We start from the raw sequence: 25,166 nt of genomic DNA on the forward strand, positions 1-25,166 counted from the left end.
TTCAATTTTGAAAATCTTTAAAGCAATTATTGAGTGCAGAGAGAAAACAGTAAATGATTTTTGTTACATAACCATACTTTACCAAAGTGTTTCAAACCTAGAAGTCTGAGCAAAATATTCAACCTTAGAACACAAGACATTTAGACATAGTATTGTTAGTGTGTAAAATATCTATCAAAAATGCTTGACTCCACAGTTCTAGGCCTTCAGTGGCAGTCAAATCTCTAATAATCTACTCTGAAATAGGACAAGGCCCTTGGATCCTTTTCAACAATCCTTGGCAAAGTGTCCACTACCTTTGCAGAAAAAGCACTCAGGAGATCCCCAGTGGTCTCACAAGAGCCAAGACATAAGCAAGAACCTTGCTCTCCCTTTCCCATTTGCTCTGCCATTGGATCCCCTCCTGATATGTTCTAAAAGTTCATGGTGGTCACCGTTAAGAGTTTGTTTAGCGTACGGCCAAATTTCACAACAAGTACCTTGCCATGTGGTATTTTAAAATGCTACATTTTTAAGGGAATGTTTATATTGCATTTTAGGCTATGATATGTGATATATCTGTGATTAACCATTTGATTCAGCTTTCCGTGTAGAATTAATTTATTGCATTTATTTCTGAACTTTTATTTCAATAAAACCTAATTGATAGATTTCCCCTTTAAATGCTATGCTTGAGATAAGCACTAAAAATAAGTTATCTTCCTTGAGGCTAGCACTGTTAAATAGGGACACAATAGGTACAAAAGTGGGTACATTAAAAGAATGAGATTTGTTAGCATTTAGTTAAAAAGCAGAGTGACAGCAAGAAAAGGAGAGAAACAGAAAAAGGTATGTCTTCCATTCACTGATTCAATCCCCAAGTACTTGCAACAGCCAGGACTGGGCCAGATTGAGGCCATGATTGTGGAATTCCATCCAGTTCTCCTACACGACTTACAGGGATTCAAGGACTTGGGCCATCATCTGCTGCTTTCCCAGGCACAGTTCTAGAAATCCAGAACCAGTATTCTAGTATGGGATGCAGGCCTCCTAAGCAGCAGTTTAACCCACAACACTATCATGCCATTAAACTCACCCCATGATTGTTTAATAGTAACCAATTTAAAATAAATAAAGGCAGCATGGTGTGGTGGGAATACAATTATTTGGCAAGTAATTTAAACATCTGTGCCTTGGTGCAGGAGAGTTGACTAGGCAGAGTGTTTCCCACTGATATTAGCCCTGGTTACTTGACCTGCTTTGTGAAAAAGACTGTTCAGAGACATGACAGGGGCAGAGGTTTTGAATGAGCTGTGTGCATGGCTTCACCTCTCACACTTTTGCCATCTGTACTGAGGGCAACATATCTCAGGTATCTGCGAATCCAAGGTGAATAAACAAACAGGCAGAATACAACTGAGCCCAGCATACAATGTAGGATCAGCAGAGCATTAGGAATCATCAAGAAAACATGCTTGTCTTGTAAAGCTCTGAGATCTTGAATCATTTATTACACATAAAATCTAATAAAAACATCATAGGTCAGTCAATATAAGGGGGGGGGAGAATTTACTTTGAGATGAATAGGAAAGATTCTCTTTCTCTTCATTAGCTTTCTGAGGCTTATGTGTTTAGAAAGTGACATTTTTACAGACTTTAGTTAACGTCAACGTGAGACTTTTACTTCTGATATTTCTAAAACATTAAATTCAGCATGTGCAAAGTGGATCGTTCCCCAGCATCCCAAAAGTGTCCAAGAAAAGTTAGAAGAAATTTTAAAGAAACTTCTGAAAATTTAGATTTGGATCATTAAAATCTTATCAATGAATTACATTCTAATTTAGCGACTGTGATTAAATCTCTAGGGATAAAGATCTTTAGGGGAACAAGGGTATTGTACTAGTTAATTATTTCTAGGAAGCCCTTTAAAATTTTTATTCTATTTTGATTTGGAACAAAGAGCCACAAAGAGGAAGAAGAGTGAAGTCTTCTATCTATTGGTTCACTCCCCAGATGGTCACAACAGCTGGAGCTGGGCCAGTAGAATGAGCCAGGAGCTTATTCAGGATCTCACATGTGGATATAGGTGCCCAGGGAATTTAACCATCTTCTTTTGCTTTCCAAGGCCACAAGTAGGAAGCTGGATCAGAAGTGGGATAACCAGGACATGAACCAGCACCCATATGGGATGCTGGTGCACCAGGAGATGTGGTCTACTACATCATGGCACAGGCCCCTCTAGGAAGCTTTTACTTGTTTATTTGGAACATATGACAAAATGCAGTGGAAAAAGTCAAAACACCTGTACTGATCAGTGAAAGATACCTGTATGGACACAGCAATTTGGGGGATTTTTGACTTTGTTTCATTTCTTATATAAAAGTTTTAAACTTCAATATGCCCAAGAGGTGCTTCATACGCACCAATCAGAAACAAGAGAATCTGTGTCATTTATCTCTCAGTTTTACTCTCCTCTTCATGTTATCCATGCACATAATAAAACATTAGGGAAATGTTTAAAAAGGAGAGAGATGAAACATCCCAAAAGGTCAAAAATCAATGATTCTTTTACAGATGAGGCTCTTGGGAAACCTATAAGCTTTACTTTCAGGTACAGGTTGAGACTTCATGAATATTTGGCTTTTGATGACATAAATCAATAATTTCTTCATGGAAAATCCTCTAGGGGTCAAAGGGATGTTATCTTTGAAATACCAAATAGTTTCCACCAGTGTAAGAAAGACCTCAAGCATATTCTTTAGTTACTTATTGTATGTAATAGGTAAAACCAAATTTCTATAATACCATTTTTTCCATATGGAGGTTCTTCAAAAAGTTAAAAGTAGAATTTCATACAATCTGGGAATCCCACTAATGGGTATATAAATCTAAACCAAAGGAAATCAGAATGTCAAAAAGATGTCTTCACTATCATGTTCCTTGACAGCTAAGATATGTCATCAAGTACATATCCAGGGGAGATTCAAGACGGCAGAACAGGGTAAGGACACGTTTAAGCAGATGGAGAAATGTTAGCCAGCATGAAGCAGAGAGGGCACATTCCAGCAAATAGGAGAGGACAGAACAGCAGAGGGCTACCTGGAGACTGACAGATACAGGAAAGCAGTGAAAACAACGGTGTGGTGTTGCAGTGACTGATACTCCAGTGGCATTCAGAGAAACACGATCTGAACTCCACCGACAAGCAACAAGGCAGGAAGGGACGTTTACCAGGAGCTTCAGGGGCTACCCCAAACAAAGAACTGCCCATCCTGCTGGTCTGTTTGATTTGAGCAGGAGCAGAGACAGAGTGGCAGGTCCCAGATGGGCGGTGCAGGAACAGGATGGATTTTATAGCCCAGGCCACCTCCTAGAGCCTTATTGGGCTCCATGTTGTTTAAGGAACCAAGGGCTATGGAGCAGGACTGAGCATCCGCTGAGCTGGGAGTGAACTCATTTCTGACTCAGTGAACTGCAACAACATGGCATTCTACAGGTTCCACCCAAGACAGTTCCAGGTAGCCCTCAGAGATTATGGCCAGCAGATCAAGACTTTAGTAGTGGCACATCAGGCACCATTTCTTACAGTGTAGCAAAAAATTTAAGACTGCAAGGGACAACAGTGAGCTGCACATGTGCTGAACTCAGCAAGAACTCACTGAGCTCAGTGGATTGCACTGGTCCCATGGGAAAATAATACCGACCATAGCATTGTACAGGTTAAAATAGGTCCATGTGGCCCTCAGACCAAACAGTCAACAGGTTGTGGCAAGATCAGCACCACCACCAACCTAGTACCCAGCAAAACCAAAGTCAAATGCAAAGAATATCCCAGTAAAACAACAAAGGACTAAATCAATGAACAACCCGTTGCTAAAATGACAAAACCAAATTACCACCCATGCACATTTACCCTGAATGTAAATGGCTTAAACTCATCAATCAAATGTCAGATTAGTAGACTGGATTAAAAACAAAACCCATCTATTTGTTGCCTACAGGAGACACATTTCACCAACAAAGATCAGAGAAAACTACGTTTCATGGATTTTCATTTTTTAAAAATTTAGTTTCATCTCTTCAAAACACTTTTTTTCTCATTAAATTCCCCAATGACTCAAAGATCATACAGCAGCATCATTTTCTTCAAGAAGGTTCTTGATTTTCTTTTACATTTCTTCAGTGACACATTAGTCATTCAGTAGCATGTTATTTAACTTCATGGTGCTGTTAATTTCCTTTTTTTCTTCCTGTTGTTGATTATGTTTTGTGGCTTTTAATTTAAGGGAATCTATAGAAACTGTGTAATGGAGACTATCATATCCAGATGTGAGGATATAATGCAGTATGCATCTCTACTTCCAGACAAAGATGGACTCCCAATGACACTGCTTACAATATCTTGACAATAGCATGCTGGACTCTGTCCTTGTCCATGCCCACAATGATGGACATATATTGTGTATGAAGAACTATACTACAGTAATGATACAAGGGAAGTCAGTGATTGGGAGGGAATTAAGAAAGGGATAAAGGAAATCCCATGATCTATGGAACTGTATCATAAAATTATAATAGTAAAAAGAAATAATTTTTTAAAGTAGATATCCACCAGTGAGTAAATGAGTAAAATATAATAGGTGTATAACTCTATTCATGTACCAAAAATTGTGAGATTTTATCATTTGCAACAATATGAATGTGTTAAGTATAAAGATGGAAGTTAGCCTGTTCAAAAAAGGAGCCTAAGGAAAACAAAGCACTTGAGCAAGGAATGTAACAGCCTCGGGTGCCTTGGAAGGAAGCTGGTGTCTCATTCTATGCAGTTCTATCCACATCCCAATGATCTTATAGGTAACCCTTCCCTCAAGAAAAACTCCCCAGGAAAATCCGCTCTCTTGTGAGCACAGAAAGACAAAAACCAAATGATCTCGCCCAACATACAATCCAAAAATATTGATTTCGCAGAGTTTTGGCATAACTCAGTGATTACCAGCCACAAAGAGGGTAGTATGAACAGAGCAACTGGGGGAACTTCGGTTATTAGGTACAATTTTACAGGTATCGGAAAAATAAGTTCTGTTCAACTGCATAGTAGAATGGCTGCAGTTAAAAAAAAGTAGTCTATATTTCAAAATAACTGAAGGAAAGCATTTTGAATAACCACAAAGAAATGATAAATATTTAAGGTGATATATGTGTTAATCACTCAGAATGGATCATTGCACTGTATACGCACATACTGAATTACCTGTGCATACTTATGTACAATTATTATGTGTCAATAAAAATAAAGTGATTTTTACTCTAACACAGACTGTTTTATCCAAGATAGCAAGGAGATGGGTAACAGCTTTTATATGCTGCTGCTTGATTAACACTCTCCTTTGCACACAGTGTGAAAAGCACATCAGGAATACAGAGGAATTAACACTTTTCATTGTTTCATCCTAATAGTTTTATGAAGGATGTAATTTCAGAATCTTCATTTATCTATTTGCAAATAAGCAAGAATTTGTGATGGCAGATGAGGGAAATTATCTTTACAAAATCTCTTTTTTTTTTTGCAGAAAATGTTTAGTGATGGGGCTGGCATGGTAGAACAGCACGCTAATCCTCCTCCCTGTGGTACTGGCATCCCATTTGGGCACTGATTCATGTCCTTGCTGCCCCACTTCTGCTCCAGCTCTCCGGTTTTGGCCTGAGAAAACAGCAGAGGATGGCTCAAGTCCTTGGGACCTGGCACTCACATGGAAGATCTAGAAAAAGCTCCTGGCTTCCAGCTTTGGCTCAACTTTGGACGTTGTGGGGCTAATTCCTTGTTTATGAGAAGGGCATCCAATACACTGTGGGATGCTTAATGCCACCTCAGGTCCCTACTCACTAGAGATCACTACAGCAATATTCCGTACACATGTACTTGGTTGTGACATCTGAAAACATGCCCAATTTCCAGGGAAACAGAAAACAAACTCACTACCGGTTGTGAATCATTAATTGAGTAAAATTCAAAAGTCCTTAAAGGTTGATTCTAAAATACAAAATTGTTACTAAGGGCTATGTTTTTCTGGCCTTCTAATTGGGCATAAAATAAAGCCTAGTGAAAAGAAGTTACATCAGTTTGTTAAATTCACTCTAACATAGGGTAAATCAGTGGAGGCAGGGAAAATGGGGAGGGGAGAGGTGAATTTCCCTGTGCCTGTGGAATTGTATCATAAAAAATAAAAAGGGCCCGGCGCGGTGGCACAGTGGTTAAGGTCCTCGCCTTGCACGCTCAGGATCCCATATGCACGCCCGGGATCCCATATGGGCGCCGGTTCTATCCCGGCAGCCCCACTTCCCTTCCAGCTCCCTGCCTGTGGCCCGGGAAAGCAGTCAAGGACGGCCCAAAGCTTCGGGACCCTGCACCCATGTGGGAGACCCGGAAGAGGCTCCTGGCTTCAGATCGGCATAGCATCGGCCATTGTGCTCACTTGAGGAGTGAATCATCGGATGGAAGATCTTCCTCTCTGTCTCTCCTCTCTGTTTATCTGCCTTTCCAATAAAAAAATAATAAAAATAAATCTTTAAAAAAAATAAAAAATAAAAAGATTTTTTTAAATGTATGTATTCAATAATTATTTAGAGTACACTGCTTCTACTTACAATGTTTCAAGATTTACTTATTTTTATTTGCAATAAATAATACATAGAAATATCTTCCATCCATTGGTTCACTTCCCAAAAGCTAACAGCAAGTTTTAAACCTCTATGCTGTGTTATGCTGATAGCAGCCATGTCTTTTAATTCAGTCAACAGACATGGAGAGTGTTGTTCTATACTATGGAAGTTTGTGTAAGTCTGTAGTACAATGTACTCACCAAGATGAAACCACATTGCAGCACACTTCTCAGCATGTAGCCCTGTTGTGGCTTTCCGCATTTTCTTTTGCTGTTTAAAGTAATACTCTAAGACTTAGCAGCTTAATGCAATCTATTCACTTATAGTTTTTGAGGATCCAGGGATATGAAAACTTGGTCTTGCAAAAGGCCGTGTGGATATTTACAACATCATTTACGGGCCAAATTTAACAACCTAAAAATTTGCCTGCTATACATTTACTGAATTTTCAAGCCTGTATGGTTGCCTTGGCAAGACCTGACCAAGTAATTCGGCAGTCAACATAAGGCCTCTAAGCCAGATGTTCCCTACCTCCGTGTGGTCCAAGGCTGGAATCCCTCCTGGGGCAGTAGTTCTCTGCAGGTTAGCCTAGGAGTCCTCACAAGGTAAGCAATGGGTCCGCAAGAGCAAAAGAGGGAGGAAAATTCAATGCACAAATTCCTCTGTGTCTGTGTTTGTCTCAGGGATATCCTATTGGCCACCACAGATCTCATGGTTCAGACAAAACAGAGCAAGAAGGACTACCCAGGCATGCAGGTACCATGAACAAAACAAGGCCAACACTGCATCATTACCACATTTTTCTTTCTCAATAAATCCCATAACTGATTCTTATGCCTTGAATGGGATGTCTCTTTTCCCCAGATACCTCCAGGTCTGCCAACATAAGAAGCTTGTTTTCTTTATCAATAATAAACACAACCATGACTGTGTGCTCATTAATACTTAGAATAAATTACTCCTGAGAGCAAGAAGTAGTGGAAACAAGCAAGAAAATGAGATTTGGAGGCTATTTGATTATGCATTTCCTACTAAGCCATTCTCCAGGAGTGGAAAGACCTCACTGTATCAGATTTTAAAATAACAGTTGCTTGTGTTATCAAAGCAAAAACGTGTACATTGCTTGAAAGATGTCGATTTGCTCATTCTTTTACTTGTCTCAGCTGCTTTCCTTAACCTCTGATTAAATAAACCAGTGACAAGAAAGTGTACATTTCCAGCAGCGACTTTTCACTCACAAACTCCCAATACAAACTTGCTTGATAAAGCTGATTAAACATAAAAACGTGTCCTTTTAACTGGCTTCCTTCCTTGTGCCACACATACTGAATTCCTTTTATTATTCTGCATTTCTTCCCCAAGAAATGACAGGGGGTATTTATGGTTTTAAGGCTCTTAAGCCTCTGTCAACTGACCATGTCAGTCCGTGTTCACAAGCTTATTTCAGAGAAGCCCCTGAAACATAGAAGGATGTGTTTACTAAATGTGGCTCCCTAGGGACGAGCCCGGCACATCTGTAATTCTAAGGAGAGTGTAATGAGGAAAAACTGGTGGCATCCTGAATGGCTCACAGCTGTTCTGGAAGCTGATAAATAAGATGCTCGACAGGAGATCCCTAATTGGAGCCAGTTTTTCTTAAGTGGATACACAATGCAGAGCAAGCCTGGGTGTTGCAACTGCACGGCGGAGCCTCACATAGAACTCTGTCTTGTAAACACTTCTGATTTCAAACAGCAGTGCTTTCTTTTTTCAAGGAGGGAAAATGTTTACTTTGTCAATTGTTTTTCACACTAATTAGGGGCAAGCTAGCATTATTCTTCCTTTTTTTCAAAAGAAAAAAAAAAAAACACAAACCTCCTGTGGATACCCACCTCCTTCCTTCCTTCCATCCTTTTCTCCCCTTTATTCACTGCCTTTAGTCTTTCCCTCTTCATATTTTTTCTCCCTATTGTTTTTTATTTATTTATTTTATTTTTATTGCAAAGTCAGATATAGAGACGGGGGAAAGACAGAAAGGAAGATCTTCCATTAAATGGTTTACTCCCCAAGTGACCGCAATGGCTGCTGCTGCGCCGATTCAAAGCCAGCAGCCAGGAACTTCTTCAGGTCTCCCACGCGGGTGCAGGATCCCAAAGCTTTGGGCCGTCCTTGACTGCTTTCCCAGGTCACAAGCAGAGAGCTGGAAGGGAAGTGGAGCTGCCGGGATTAGCACTGGCGCCCAGATGGGATCCTGGCATGTTCAAGGCAAGGACTTTTTGCCTCTAGGCCACCGTACCGGGCCCTCCCTATTCTCTTAATTCTTCCTGTCTTTCAGCAGCACCAATTCTTCTTCCGTGCTGAAGTCAAAATGTTTAATTAAGTATTCCCTTTGAGATACTGGCCACCTGACCCCAATGCTGGGGTTAGCTGGATGAGAATTGTGGTCTTGTGACCCTCTCAAAAGAACATCTGCCTCATTTCAGTCTTCATCTGAGAAATGGTCAGCCTCTCAGAAGAAAAGTCAGAGATTTCAAACACAGCGAAAGTGTTAGCTTTTTGACCCACGAACAAAAAAGCCAGACAGCAAGGCACACAGAAGGTCTTTATCCCAGCTGAGAAAAGTAGCCACAGGGAAGAGACAACGAGTCTGACGAACTGCCCCGTTGTGGGAGACAGCCTGGGATTGCTTGCACACGGCAGGGTGACCCATGTGAGGGAAATGGCCGCCCAGGGTGTGCAGCACTGGGCTTTCACGGGGAGCGGGAAGGCAGTAGCTCGGCAGTTTGCACATACTTATGGTCATGACCTTCTGCAGACTCAACATCTGAAACAGTTCTGGATGAGAGCATTTGCTCGGCCTCGGCAAAGGCAACATTTAGTCTATGAGGCTTTCTGTTGTTTAAGGGCAAAGGGAGGCAGGAAGGAGAGCTAGGTCCAGGACACAGTCTGCTGCCTGGTGTCCCAAGGTTACCAGGCGTTCCTGGCTTGGGATACGGTCCCCTGTCCTCTGATGCGCTCAGCTCCTCTAGGAGTTACTTCTGAAGCACTGTAACTTATGCTACCTGACACTGTGCTGCACCAAAAGCTACTAAAAGCAGCTATCCTTTTCTGAAAGAAATGTCTCCTTCAAATTTAAATAAAAGACAATGTTCTCAGGAGATGCCTGTCCTAGCTCATCTACTATCCCTGCGCGTACCTGGGCATGAGGCCCTCTCCCCCCAAAGAACTATGAAAACTCTGTTTTTTAATGATAGAACTAATATGCTAGATTGAAATCTATGTGCATGTCTCCTTATACGTAACGGGAAAGACAACAGCCCAGAACTTTTGAATAGAACATATATCTTCCTTCCAAAAATAAATAAAAAGGAGATTTGCCTTAGCTCCTATTTAAAATGAAGAAATTCCCTTTCCCATCACAGGTACTTCTGCCTTTAGAAATATTAATTGTGACAATGACTTTTTAAATCTTTTCCTAGGACTTAACACTTCACTCTGCCTTGCTCATTTGAAATATTTGCTCCTGATACTAAAAAAAAAAACAAATTCTAATTCTAAACCTGAAAGCACTTGTGAAGCATCACTTCAACAGCCTGGGTCAGACTGTCCTCAAATAAACAACATCATGCTCACACACTTGCCCAGCACCCTAAAACTGACGGTGAGGCATCGATACTATTTTCCTATACATTAAAATGTATTTTTTGGATTGTAGAGGCAGAATTAAAGTCTCTATGAACATACAGCAAGGATGGAATCCTTTTTCACCAATTCCTCTTTTAAAAAGTCCCTATCTAAAATGGTACATGAAATAGCAGAGAAGATAAGCCTAGCTTCAAAGCAGTAACAGCATACAGAGTGTCCAGCTCTTCATCAGTCATCAAAGCATTGTGGTCCAGGCACTGTTAAAACGCTAAAGGCATGAGGAATCTAGGGACACAGAAGAAAAGAACTGTTATCAGATACAGTAAATTGTATGCATGCTCCCTCTCAGAGCAGCTCCTTCTGATTTGGGAGATAAGTTCTTTGCAGGCAGCCATGCATTTTAAGCAGGAAAGGCCTGTGCACCTGTCCATCCGGTTACATGCCAGGAAAATCACATCAGACTATTCTAATCATTTTAAGTTTTTATCCAAACTAGTGATGAGTTCCCTGCAGGCCGACTCAATCCAATGGGCAAATGGTTACACCTCTATCAGGTCTTCATAAAAGAAAAAAAAAAAAAAAAACAGATTTCTGGATCCTAACAAGATGCTGACATTGGCAGTGTCTATTAGAGATAACATTTCCAAGGATGACGGTGGATTGGATTAACTATACCCAATCACCAAGCTGCAGGTATATGAAGTCCAAATATAGGGGATATGTTCCAGGTAACAAATAAAGTTATAGTCATACCAGTCAAGAAAGAAAAGAAAAGCTAGAGAAACAGGAATTGTGCAATTCCACTCCTCTATCAATCACTAGCCACAAACATAACACTCACTCCCCACCCCTCTCCCCGGAGACTAGAAAGTATAAAAAGCAGAATTTCCTTGACATATTCTTCTCAACTGAAAAAAAAAAAATTATAGTGGGATTCAGAAGAGCTAAGTGCTTGTTGACAGATTACTTCAATTCTGTGAGTGGAAAAGAGTGCTTCATCTCTAAAATTAAAAAAAAAAAAAATACTGGGCTGCCTAAGTCACAATGGGCAAGGCTGGAATAAAGTTGATACCCCATACGTTTGACGGCCACTATAGATCAAGGGAACTCCTTTATTTAGCACATCAAAACAAAATAAATCGATAATATGCACATCGTTACATCTACATTTATAAATGACATTAACGTCGAGAGAAGAATAAGCATAAAACCAATAGCTAATAAGTGATAATTCAGATAATAAAATACTATGTTTTCTGAGGTTCAATGAATTGACTGCATGAGAACTTCACCCCGTCTTTAATAAATCAGCAAAGCAAAAGTCAGCTCCGCTTTAATTTTAACATCCTCTGATGAGTTAAAATTAACACAAGAACACAAGGACATTTATTATTAATTGCACGCTCATCCATTTTTCATTTGGATAGACATAATCAAAAGCCAAGTGGTGACTTCCTTGTGTACTCGTTTTTTATAGTGTGCTCATAACTCTTTTAATAATGCAAATATTTATTATGGGCATCCCTGGAGAATCAAAGGTGCTTGGAGAAGGGATTTCTAAATATCATGATCCACTGCTGAGGAAAAGCGCCAGGATACTTCTGTTTAAAGGGTCAGAGCCATGGGGTCTGTCAAAGGGTCATTCTGCACAAAAACAAGGCAGAAGGTTATCCAGTTTCTAGAATAAAGTAGCAGCAGGTATAATCTTCCCCAACTGAGAGAGGAGGCAGGAGGAGCGTTTCTCCAGGGTAACTCAAACTACATCACTGGCCAGAAATGGCACTACAGACAATTATTCCCAACAGATGTGAGCTTCTAACGATTCCATTTTCCAAGAATTGCTTCCCCGATGTCATTTAAACATTTTCAAAATTTACCACTACCTAAAAATTACCAAAATGTATCCTGACAATTTTTTAAGAATTAATATTGTCATTTTTATAAAACTTATTTGTTGGTAGAAAAATAAAGCTCAGCTTATTGAAAAACTTGTGCACTCTGCTAAGGTTTTGGATTTCATTATAAAATAAATGTGAGTAAAATCACTAAAATGCTATATGGTCATATAGATACAAATACAGATACAGAGACAGAGATAGATACAGATATCTCCATAATTTTTAGAAAAGCATGCAAGTTTATGGCAGCATAATTGAAAAAGAATGATATGTACCAGGTTCAGTATATGGTACCCCTTTAGGAGAGATTTTTTTTTTTTGTAATAATCCAAACTAAAATCTAATAGGACTATACTACAATAGCAGTAAGGGACAGAGAGGATGTAATAGAGAAATTTTTAAAAGTCAAAATCTATAAATCATGAGGTGGTGATATATAAAATATAAAGAGACATTTAAGATGACTCTACGATATTCCAGGTGCCTGGGAAGGAGATAAAAATAAAACCTGGAGCTGAGAAATCAAAGAGAAATAGCCAAGTTGGATAATGAAACAGGTATTACAGATGTTACATTATATGCTGCAGCTGAGTTTCATGTCTGGAGGCATTGAAAGGGGGATATTCTGTCAGTATTTGGAAAAATTGTAAGAGTTTTAACAGGAGTAACTTCTTCCTAAACTTTGCTCCTTTCATTTTTCTCTAATTGTTGCAATGCACGTGAACCTTAGCAGAAAAGAACGTTCTGCCTTTTGAGCCCCTCTACCTGAATCTTCTAAGTTATTTGTGGGCTAACTCCAAAGGAAGTTGGATGCTACATGAAGAAGGACGATCAGATCATTACACTTGTTTGATCTTTGTTCATCTTGGTCTGAGAATTTTTTCCATTGGAAAAAAAAAATCATGGTAAAGATTGCTTAATCAGCCTGTACACTGATTCTACTCCTCCAAAAATAAGTTTATCAGGGCCCAGCGCAGTGGCCTAGTGGCTGGGGTCCGCACCTTGAGCACGCCAGGATCCCAGGTGGGCACCGGTCCTGGAAGTTCCACTTCTCATCCAGCTCCCTGCTTGTGGCCTGGGAAAGCAGCTGAGGACGGCCCAAACCCATGGGACTCTGCACCCCAGTGGGAGACCTGGAAGAGGCTCCTGGCTGCTGGCATTGGATCAGAAAAGCACCAGCCGTTACAGCCATTTGGGGGGTGAGTCATCAGACAGGGGATCTTCCTCTCTGTCTCTCCTCCTCTCTGTATATCTGGTTTTCCAGTGGAAATAAATAAATCTTTTTAAAAAATGTATCAGAGCCTGCTACATGCTAAGTACTTCCACTTTGATGCACTCTAACATCTCAGAATATTCCTCCCCAAGTTCAGTTGTATCAAGGTATATCATTATCACAGATATTGTCACATTAGCTTAATGTTGAGTCAAAACTTCTCTCTCTCTCTTCCAGGCACTCGGGGTCATTGAGCAGTTCAAAGTGATCCATGTAGCCCATGTATTCCTGCTCAGTAGCTCTCTTCTCTTTGTTGGGGATATCCTGGTTAACAGTGAGACGACAGCTCCCAATAACACCCAGATAAAGATGGGTTTCCATCTCTCGCCCTTCCAAAGTGTGCAAGGTCCCTTCAGAGCTTTGTATTATATGGACACAGAATTTAATCTTTCAAGAACCATTGTAATTCCACAATAAGAGCCCTATTCAATATTATTACTATCACCACCACTACTACTACTAGGCAATAAACCAATCCCAAACAAGAACACATGATGAATTTCTACAACTGAAGAAGATCAGACGCTGTTTTCTGTAATGATAGAGCGAACAAAAGCCCTTTCCCTTAACTGCCTCCTGATGATGTTTCCTGCTCCTGTTATTTCTGAGAACTGATTTGCTAGCTCCAGGACTGATTTGCTAGCTCCAGAAGCTGATGGCCTCCTAACTACAATTGTGAACACAATACCTACTTCTGCTGTTCCCTAGCAGTCCAGGCTCCATCATTCAACACACACAAGTACGGCTTCGAAAAGTCGATGGAAAAAAAAGATTTGATGCGACAATATTGAGACACACGTAAATGAAAAATTTTCAAAAATTATGGAAATATATATTATTTAAAAATGTATGCATAAATTTCTATTTTGGGCACTAACATAAATTTACCTTTTCCCATATAAAAATTCTATTTTCCATACTTTCTGAAGTATTCTTTTATATACAACAATTAGAGAAATAAGGATTATCATTTAAAAAGAAGCTATGTTGTTCTACACCCTCTCAGCAATTAAGAATCATTGATTTCCAAGAGACATGTTTTTTTAAAGGTTTATTTGTTTTTATTAGATGATATACAGAGAGGAGGAGAGACGGAAAGGAAGATCTTCTGTCTGCTGATTCACTCCCCAAGTGGCCGCAACGGCCAGAGCTGAGCCAATCCAAAGCCAGGAGCCAGGAGCCTCTTCCAGGTCTCCCATGCAGGTGCAGGCTCCCAAGGCTTTGGGCCATCCTTGACCTCTTTCCCAGGCCACAAGCAGGGAGCCTGATGGGAAGCAGGGCCACCGGGATTAGAACCAGTGCCCATATGGGATCCCAGTGTGTGCTTGGCAATGACTTTAGTCAGCAAGATACCATGCTGGGCCCAAGACATGGCTATTCTTACACAGTAGAAGCTGAATACTTTAAGGAGACACAGCCTTTATGAAAATTATTGGTATCTTGAAAAGTATGTCAGCTCCATTCTATCATAGAGAAAAATATCCTCCAGGTTTATGGCAAGGAGTACAAATTTAGACAGTAAATGGATGAACAGTCTTGTTTAAAGCAAAATGTGTCTTTTAAGATGTTTCAGAGAGAGCGAGCTTTGGCTTCTCATTTTGCAGTGATGAAGCACTGAAAAGTAGCACCTAGTACATATTAACATTTTCCGTGTAAAGACTGAGACCATTGATTGCTCATCGGCCGAAGTTCTCCTTTTGAACACATCGGGATCCCATATGGGCACTCGTTCTTGTTCCGGTTGCTCCACTTCTCATCCCTACTTGTGGCCTACTTGTGGCCTGGGAAAGCAGTAGAGGATGGCCCAAAGCCTTGCAAACTTGCATCTATGGGGAAGACCCAGAAAAAGCTCTCAGATTCGGACTGGCTCAGCTCTGGCTGTTGTGGCCACTTGGGGAGTGATCCAGCGGATGGAAAATCTTAGTCTCTCCTTCTCTGTAAATCTGTCTTCCCAATAAAAAGAAATATATCTTAAACTAATATCTAATCTTAAACAATATCTAATAAAAACAAGTAAACTGACTTTTCTACTAATAGAAATCAGTTGTTCTTATAATGAAAAAAAACCCGATATTGAGACCTTTTATTTCAGTAAACACCTCCTTCATCTCCTAGGCAAATCAGCACCCTTTCTTGGGTGCTCTGTGTGAAACTGCAAATGTAGAGTCAGAGAGCATGGGCTGTCCATTCAGGGAATATCTCTGTGTCAATTCTCATCTCTCAACAAAGCAACAAACTCCTATTTGAAACTATCTAGCTTAACTCTCCAGAGATCAAACATAATTTCTCTTTAGTTGCACTCATACAATCAGAATTCTAATTATGGCACTATTGGGAATACTTGCTTTCTTAAAAATTGTAAAATGCAACATAAAAATTTATGAAGCAAATTATTGCAGTCTAACTGTTGAAGGGTGCAGTGGTCTCTTTGTAACTCAGTTTCCTCAAACAGTGCCCTTTTACACTTCATTTTATGGTCAGTGTGATGCCTCATTGGAAAAGGAATATTAAAAATAATTTATTATGATTAAATCACTTCTTCAAAAGGCACAATTTTATCTTTTTCAATTTTGTAAGAATCTCATTTTAATCTGCTTCCTATGCCATCACTAGCATGAATTTAGAGATTTAATTGAGTAAGAGCTGAAGGTTAATAAACGAAATGATTAATTTTATGTTCAAAAGATTAGTTTATTTGATTTAAGAGAAAATTCCAGTGTTAAGCTATTCCTGGACTCTATTTAGTTAGCAAGCATTGGTCAACAATTACCAATATGAATTGGAAAAGACATCTTTGTTATCACACTCCATATATTAACAGTTAATACTAAGCACAATTTCTGTTGTCTATTCTATAAAGATACTTTCATTAATTTTAGTTAGCTTATTTCTTTATATTTTAAATCAGTGAATTTATACAATGAAATGCACCTCTTTGAGTATACATAGCATGTTAGCCACGCAGTCACTCAATCCTGTTATTAATCATGCCATATATTACCTATTGCCTATAGCTGAAAAATACTTCAAAATATGTAACAAAATAGGCTTTAGTGCTTAAAATTAGAGTTATTTCAAGCTTCTCATTTTAAGGCATTAATACAATTATTCAAAATAAGGCTGACAAAAATAATGGTAAAGTTTATCTGTTGGAACAAAGTCGTCATTTTGTTTTTGGCTTAACCTATGTTGAAAGCATGTGAATGACTTGAGTCTTCATGCAAAGTTGCCTAGAATAACAACGTGGGAACCCTACCTAGAGAGGCTTAACCAGATGGCCCTCGAGTCCAGGAAAAACAAACGGTGCATCTGAAGCTTGTGTAGAAAATAGGGGGGAAACGGCCTGGACTTCAGATACAGAACATTTAATGCAAAGACCCTTCCCCAATCTGACTGCTTTCTTCCTAACACAAACCGACTGCTGTAACAGGGCAACTGAAGAGAGAGATGCTGTGCGTGTTCATAGGACTTATTTGATACACATTATTGGTTCGGTAGATCTGAGGGGTTGGGAAGGAAGCAGAGAAGCAGGGAGAGTGACTCTTCCACACACCAGGCAATGCATCTCTGCCTGTGAGCTTAAACTCTGTCTGCATGTAAATCAAGACTACACACCGCTGAAAGGCAGTGTCCTCAGTGGGCTAAGGGGAGATTAAGGGTTGTATAAGAGACGTTGACACGTTATCCAGACAGGATGATTGCTTATGGATGCTTATGGAAGTCTATGAACATGAGTTGATACTTAAACTAAAAGGATAATTTGGAGGAAACCAGAAAAAAAAAGGGGGTGGGAGAAAGAATGTTTCACATACATGCAAACATCTGAGGGAAAACAGGAACTAAACCTCTTTGATGAAGCATGGAGTTATCTACAGATCACAAAATATTGGAAAGAAAAGTAACAGATAACATTGGGGAGGAAAAGAGCGCTTTATTGTGAAGGGACCAGATTACAATAATCAATAAGTTGAATTTTATTCTGAAGTAATGATGGACCATTCAAAAGTTAGAGCACAGCAGAGCTCAAATGTATTTGATTTTCAAAAAAAATTTCTTCTTGAAATATGGGAAAAACTGTCCGTAAGTGAAAGACACAAAGATGAGTATGAAAGCAAATAAAGACATACAGGCAAGGGAATTAGCAATATGCAAGGTATGTCAGTCATATGGTGATATGTCACTACGGATACACAAAAAGGACTTTCAAATAAGTAGTAATTAGAATGGACAGAAATTGGAAATGAGTATTCCAGTATTACAGATGAAGCCCAGGTTTCTTCACTACCTAGATCACCGACCAAGACAGCTCTGGCTGGAGGAGGAGTTACTTGGTATGGAAAGTTGATGTACCCATCAACTGTCCTGTTTTGTTTGGGCTGTCTCATGCCCCCTGGTGGATATGTATGGAACAACCAGCTAGAGGTACATTTAAGGAGCCTCCAAAGACCTGGGCAGGAACTGAGGATTAGGAAACAACTAGCCTATAGACAGTAACAAAAAGCCAAGGCAGCAGTCCAGAATATCCAAAAGAGTCTGCATTTGGAATAGAAGATCCTTGAGAATCAACACATGCAGCAACCAGATTTAGTTATTTGGAAAAAAGTGTTATTTAAAAATATATTGAGAGCCTGGCACAGTGGGATAGCAGCTAAAGTTCTTACATTGCACGTGTCGGGATCCCATATGGGCACTGGTTCTAATCCTGGTGGCCCTACTTCCCATCCAGCTCCCTGCTTGTGGCCTGGGAAAGCAGTCGAGGACGGCCCAAAGCCTTGGCACCCTGCATCCAAGTGGGAGACCCTGAGGAGGCTCCTGGCTCCTGGCTTTAGATCGGCTCAGTTCCGGCCGTTGCAGACGCTTGTGGAGTGAATCACTGGACAGAAGATCTTTCTGTCTCTCCTCTCTCTATATCTGAGTTTCCAATAAAAATATAATAAATCTTTAAAAAAACAAAAATAGATTGATATTCCACACAAAAGATTCTCTACAGGTTCAATATGTTCATCAATCTAATTAGTAGTACTCAATCTTGCTAAATCTCTTTTAGGGTTGAGATGAAAAGTAATGCACAATGCTGGTGTCACTCCTCTATTTAATTCATGTGGCAACTTTTACTAATAGCCTCTAATTATTTTTCTTTTTATTAGAAAGACAAAGATCTTCTGTACACTGGTTCACTCCCCAAGTGGCTGCAACAGCTGGAGCTGAGCTGATCTGAAGCCAGGAGCTTCTTTCAAGTTTCCACACAGCTGTGGGGTCCCAAGGCTTTGGGTCATCCTACACTGCTTTTCCAAGCCACAAGCAGGGATGGGAAACAAAAGAGCCGGCATATGAACCAACGCCCATAAGGGATCGGGGTGCTTGCAAAGTGAAGATTTAGCTACTAAGCCATCACGCTGGACTCAATAAAATTAAATGCTTCATTCTCAAAGCTGAAATCAGTTAACATACTTCCCGGCCCTTAACAAGAATTGAGTAAACATTAGGTTTTTGTTTGTTTGTTTTTTGATTAGCTTGTCCAGGTAGACCAGATTAGAAAACTGGGCAGAAAAACAAATACTTTCACCTAAGCATTATATATATATATAAATATATATATATGTATAAATAATTTCAAAAACCATGTCAATTCAATTTATTGAATTAGCATCCTTGTATTTGAAACTTATCACTCTAATTGCATACAAGAAACTGTCCATATTTTGGGCTGACTAGATTTTATGTGCCCTAATAAACTATCAATTTTTTCAGTTCATTGACTTGGTCTTTGGGTAAGCCATATCGCCCATTAAAATACCATGAGCTTGGCCCGGTATGGTAGCCTAGTGGCTAAAGTCCTCATCTTGTATGCACTGGGATCCCATATGGACAGCAGTTCTAATCCCAGCTGCCCTGCTTCCCATCAGGCTCCCTGCTTGTGGCCTGGGGAAGCAGTCGAGGATGGCCCAAAGTCTTTGGACTCTGCACCTGTGTGGGAGACCTGGAAGAGGCTCCTGGCTTCAGATCAGCTCAGCTCTGCCTTAGTGGTCACTTGGGAAATAAATCAACAGATGGAAGATCTTCCTCTCTCTCTTCTCCTCTCTGTATATCTGACTTGGCAATAAAAATAAACATATCTTTTTAAAAAATACCATGGACTAGCTATTTAAGGTGCACAGATATAGCTCAACTAGGAAATAAATAATTAAAATTGCATTCTGGATTATATAATTAGATTTTGAATGTTACATTTTGATTGTTTTGCTCTTGGTTTGAGATTGGTACTACTAAAAGATAAACAAATCTATTGTTCAATTTAAAAAGCTGAAAAATAAAAATGTTATTTTATGTGGTCCAGCTTACACTCAGTAAATTCAGAATAGTAATTACAAGACTTTAAAAGCAGGTTAAAGGTTCAGTGCCTCTCAACGGCTCAGTGCCTGGATTGGAGGCAGCCATTTTCACAAAAGACACTAAATCAGTGATTCTCTACCCTTGCTGCTGATGGGGCAACTGGAAATTATGAAGCCCTGCAGAACACCATACACTATAAACTGTTGAACTTGAACATAATTAAGTACTTTATTTTTATGTAATCAATACCATCTGAGTCGGAAGTAGCATGCAAGCGATCAAGGTCACAAGTTTTGAACTCAGACTACGTTTCACAAATGGGGAACCTGAGACATTTGTAAATGAAGCTCCTTACCCAAGGTCACACAGTTACTAAGTAACAAAGCCAATATTGAAACCAGGCAACATTTACAGCAACTCTATCAAAGAATGGCTGTAAGATTTAAGAAGACATGGAAAGTGTTTAACATACAAGAATCTGATCTGGGATTACCTCAAAGTTTCTTTGGGGATCCCCCCAATTGAACTGCTGGACTCAGAACCCTAACCATGAAAAGGCAGAGGATAGGACAAGTCAATCAACCACCTCAGCTATATGCTGGCAGTGAAAAACTGGTCAAATGGAGACTCTATGATGGACTATGTCAATCAGTGGATTCTTTTTTTTTTTCTGGCTTATTGGATTTTTTTTTATTAATTACATTGCATTATGTGACACAGTTTTATTCTGTTGAACTTATCTGGACAATCAGTGGATTCCTCAATGACCTCATCATGCTTGGAGTGGCGAGATTGGCAGCAATTCAGAACTGTTGAACTATCAAAACCACTTCAGCAAGACCCTCGGAGCATGCCTCACATCAGGGACCTGGGACAGATCTGAGACTGGGTGGGGCTTCTCCCTTAAAATCCCTTTTTACCTCAGACATATGAAGGAAACAATATGGAACTAATAGTCTTACCCATTTTCCTGTAGCCCTTAAACCTTTTAACCCTAATTAACTATGTAAAGAATGTCAAAATAAATAAATAAATAAATAAAAGAAGTCATGGAAAGTGTTTAACATGGTGCCTGGCTGGTGATACTTACAGAGTCTCTATTAATTTAAAAAAGACACACCACACGTGTCAATAATTCACAAAGAATAAAAGGAAAAAAATTACAAGTAAGAGAATTCTATTCATTGATTATCCTTTTGAAATTTCTGAAAAATTTTGCTTAATGGTGGGATATCGTTGCTACAAGTATTTTTATAACAGGAAGCATTTTATATTTGATTGAAAAGGTGGGTTCTAGAGGGAAATTGCCTAAAACCTAATCAAAGCGCTGACATTTAATATCTATGTGACCTTGACAAACACATAATCACTCTGCGTTTCAGTCATTAGGAGGAGATAATTATGATACCAATTTGGGGAGGATTAAGTAAGTTAATATATTTGCATGTACAATAGTGTTCAGAATTAGTGAAGACTTAATCAATGCCACACATTCCCTTTATCATGATTCTAGAGGAATCCTCAGTAAAACACAGAATCCCTGTAAATGCAAATTAAAAAAAAGTGAATTCCAGATACACTAATACAAATAAAATCTGAAAACTACATCTGTACAGTAATTCGCACAATTTACAAGTCATTCTACTTTTACATATTTCAAATTATAGTTTGAAAAATAAACTCGCTACTGTATAAGCTGTTATAATAGAGAATAAATAGAAAGTGATGCTATGAAAACAAGATGCACCAGAGACTGGGGAAAATTCAAATTCACAAAAGACACCCATTGTGAGACCGGAAGGGAGAATAAACGGGAGGGGAGGGAACTTGACAGAAGGGGAGAGGAGATGCCAGTGCCAGCTAAACTGTATCAAAAAACAATTTAAAACATTTTAAAAGATAGAATTGTAAGTACAATTTACCTGAAAAGCTGAGAAACTTTTGGTGTTTTACGTATATCTTACAAGGAATATTTTTCTGAATTCTTCATGTGAGTTCCATTTGTCTCCTCTAACAAATCTTCCTTCAATATCTTTGTCAAGAGAATGTCCTGCTCCCAGTGTTTACAAAAAGCCTCCACTTTATTTGCAATCAAACAGCAATCCTGTTTGTTTATGTGATGATAAACAGTATGTAATTGCCTTGTTTGTTTGTTTTCTTATCTCATCTATTAGAACAAAAACTTAATTAGTGAGAGTTAGATTTCTATATGTTGTGTCACTGCTTTTCATTAGTTGCCTAATCCACTGTGTGGTGTATTTTGACACTTAAAAAATATTTGCTGATTAGATTAATAAAGGGTATGATGTCTTTATATTCCACGTTGATATGGCACTTTATCTTCAGAAAAATCCATTATTATGGTCCTCAAGTCATAAAACATAAGCTTCAGACATTTTTGTTGGTTTTTTTTTTTGTTTTTTGCTTAGTCTATATTGGTTTCCTTGAGAGATTTTCAGGGAGCTCAACAACCCAAATGAGTGACATAGGCAGGGCTGCAGAGAATGGTCAGAGCAAGCCCCTATCAGTATAGCAAGGAGCCTCAAAAAGCAGAGTAGATCTAACAGGGAGACAGACGTCCACAGGCCCTGGGTTAATCATAACCAAATTGATCCTGAAATAACTTTCAGATGGTCTCTGTATCTCTTCCTCGTCTACGTGGCTGCCAGATTTTTAAAAACAGAAATCCCACCAAGTAAGCCTGCTTGGGTCTGACAACGGCTCCATGAGGCTTCTCAAGTGAAGATCAAACCTTGTAGCACTAACATCAAGATGGGCATTCCATACCCCGGCAGTCGCTTAACCTTCTCCTGAACATCTTCCCCATGGATCCAATGTCTGCATAATCAGTGCACTGGGTAGAAAATGTGGAAATACAAGGACATTGCACCCTTTCTCACTCATCCATGGTTTTGCACATATTGTTCATTCTTACCTTTTCAAAATTTATTAAAGCATTACAAGCTCCGAGTCAACTAATTTACAAAGACACTTCTCCTTACGTGTAGCTTGAAAATACACTTCCCCTTCATAACTACCATCCTTTGACATTAATTAGATTAAACTTATACACACAAACATACAGACTCAAAGATCCCGACACTCTTGCTAATAATAAATACAAGGCTTTCATGAAGAGTAGGCCAAAAACCAATATTCTAGAACATTATCCCAGCTACTACACGCACCACTTCCCTGGTTACCAATTGAAATAATATTTTCCAATGTTATGTATAGCATCATCCACCATCCTTACACTGGCCCCCAACATCATGCTTCCCAATGAGACCAGGAGGTTAGGCAGTGCAATTTCTACTATGGGACATCTCTTAATATCTACTCCGCAGCCAATGTGCACAGAGAAATAACAGGCTTGGAAATCAGTGTTTATTGTTGTTATCATTATTATGTTGGTTGTTTCCTCACAGACTTCAAAGTTTAGAACACAACAATCTTATGCAGTTTCTCTAAGTGAAAGAAAATTGGGAAATTCACATTTCAGTATTTTATGATTGAGGAACCAAAAACAAGTTATTCTGCTACACATGAACCAAGAAAACTGGAAAGAAATGAACAAATGGGTTGATACATGTATGTGTGTATTTCTACATTATGTATATGAACTACATTGATGTAAAAATAGGACAAAATTTACATGAGATTTTATATCTATATATATACAGATTATAGATACATTATATGTACATGACTCTTGTTACTTGAGAAAATTATATTCCATAAAGTCATCGCAAACACTAAATTTACAAATACTAAGACATTGTTCCTAAGGAAATTACAGTTAGGTTCATAATCAGCATCTTATTAAAACATTTTCTTCATCAGCTGACCAATGCAAAACCCTGACATATATATGTCTCCATTTTAAGGCATGGTATCTATTGTGCTCATTGAGCCATTAACATTGAACACACAATCAGCAGCACTAGAACTGAAGCATGAATGAATTTATTTAACACATGTTATTTTCTCAGTCAGGCACATCTTAAAATAGTAGGTAGCTCTTCACTATTATGCTTGGGGCTCATTTTAGACAGCAAAATTAATAACAAAAAGAAAAAACTGGGAGACACTTATTACTACATAGACAATGAAAAGGACTGCTGTTTACAACGTGAGGTCTGAAACAGGAAGGAAGTGTGATCTTGTTCATTACAAGCTGGGAAAAGGACACACCAATACAAACTGCTTACTGCACTGTGCATACAAATGCCCACCACAAATGGTCCCGAAAGCACCCCATACTGATTTGGGGACTACACTAAGTTTCAGAGAGTAAATTAATTCATTAGTAATGAGGATTGACTATTTAGGTGTGCGAACATGTATGAGGGGGCTTCAAAACCTAGATGGGAATGTACAGTATCTTTTTATCCCATTTCCAATGAGCAGCTGAATGTTCCCTCCACATATGTCATGTAAGCATTATACGTAATGACAAAATATTTCACATAACTGAAATTTGGGGTCAGTATTCAACTTGTCACCTATTTGCCTGACACCAAAGAGAAGCTAAGAAAGATGATCAAAAGAAAGAACAGAAATCACAAATGCCTTTCTCAGGTGATGTTTATTTAGTGATGGTCCTTGAAATGGTGGCTACAGGATTTTAAGAGAAGTTCCTACTACTTGAAAAATTTTAAATATTGCCATAAGCCTATGATTATAAAGTGCATTGAAAGATATGTTTTTGTAAAATTTAAAACAAAAAAGGAAGATGGGAGAGGGAATAATTGAAGGAGGGAGAAGGAGAAGAAGAGAAGTATGGCTGGAACTGTACTTACGAAGTACACGAAACCTGTTCTCTTTACATTAATGAAAATTTTAAAACTAGAATAAAAAAATCAAAACATTGTATTTCTTTAAGAAGTAGACGGATTCAGAGAGGGACAGAGAAAAAGACAACGAGCTCCTATATCCTAGAGGATTGCCCAGTTGCCCAAAGTAGTAAGGACTAAGTTGGTACCAGACCAGGGAGGAGAAACACACCACAGGTCTCACACATGCGCAGCAGGAGCCCACTCACTTGAGAGTAACGGCAATAGAGTAATAGGATTCAGTGACAGAGACAGTTGCCTCTCATTCACAAGGCTAAATGCCTGTTCCCTTGCTGCTACAATTTTTAAATATGAAGATATATGAATGTATTACCACTGCTAAAGCCATGGGAAAATTTGGAAAATGTGAAACACAGATCACCAGTATTTCTAGCTGATAAAGACCATTACGAATATGATGCATTTCTCCACAGCTTGTCTGTGTATACAGTAGAGATACAATTGTGCAAATAGCATTAAAAACAAACTGCTTTTATTCTTCTTATTAATACTGATAATCATAATGATCCTCATCATATTTCAGCTTTAGATTTCTCCTGTTAT

This window comes from Ochotona curzoniae, unplaced genomic scaffold (assembly GCF_017591425.1).
Source record: "Ochotona curzoniae isolate NIBS_2020 unplaced genomic scaffold, NIBS_Ocur_1.0 contig_3622, whole genome shotgun sequence".
Lineage (NCBI taxonomy): Eukaryota > Metazoa > Chordata > Mammalia > Lagomorpha > Ochotonidae > Ochotona > Ochotona curzoniae.